We start from the raw sequence: 704 nt of genomic DNA, 5'->3' as shown, positions 1-704 counted from the left end.
CAGCTTTCTGTTTTCTTTCTGAAATTAAGGAGAGACCTGGCGCCTCTCTTTCTCTCACACTGAAAAATACATTTTGAATAATCATGGGATAGAAAAAACTTGTTGTGAATCTTCTGGAGTAAAATGTTGCAGGTAATGTCCTTATTTTTTTAAATGGCAAACTACCTATATAACATTTAGTGCCTCCTTGGAACTATAGCTCAGATGTGAGGATGACTGTTCCTGGGCTGGGTTGGAAGAAGGGTGGTGTTGGGATGATTTTGGGTAGAGAGTAAGAGGGAAGGAGCGAGGGAGGAAGAGAAGAAGGCAGGGGAGGAATATATATTCCTGGGATCTCCCTGTATAGCCCAGGATGGTCTTGAACTCACTCTGTAGCTAGTATTGACCTTGAACTTACTGTGGTCTTCTAGCCTCAGCCTCCCAAGTGCTGGAATATAAGCATGCACACTACACCTGGCTGGTTCGGTGTATAATTGTCATAAAAGGTGAAGAGACCAAAGAATGACTCTTACTGGATTGTAGTGTCTGCTATGGGATGGATTAGCTGTGCTGCTGTTAGGAACTGACTGTCCAAACTTGAAATACACTAAGTGGGTCATTTTTCTTGTTAGAATATTCACCATCAAGAAGTGAGACTGAGCTGGGCGTGGTGGCGCACGCCTTTAATCCCAGCACTTGGGAGGCAGAGGCAGGTGGATTTCTGA

At 44.0% G+C, this 704-nt stretch overlaps 1 pseudogene; it reads right to left on the bottom strand.

Moving 5' to 3' along the window:
• LOC116073653 overlaps positions 1-704 on the bottom strand; it is a 24,490-nt pseudogene that overhangs the window by 15,504 nt on the left and 8,282 nt on the right.

This window comes from Mastomys coucha, unplaced genomic scaffold (assembly GCF_008632895.1).
Source record: "Mastomys coucha isolate ucsf_1 unplaced genomic scaffold, UCSF_Mcou_1 pScaffold23, whole genome shotgun sequence".
NCBI lineage: Eukaryota > Metazoa > Chordata > Mammalia > Rodentia > Muridae > Mastomys > Mastomys coucha.
This window is presented reverse-complemented; position numbering and strand designations above follow the sequence as displayed.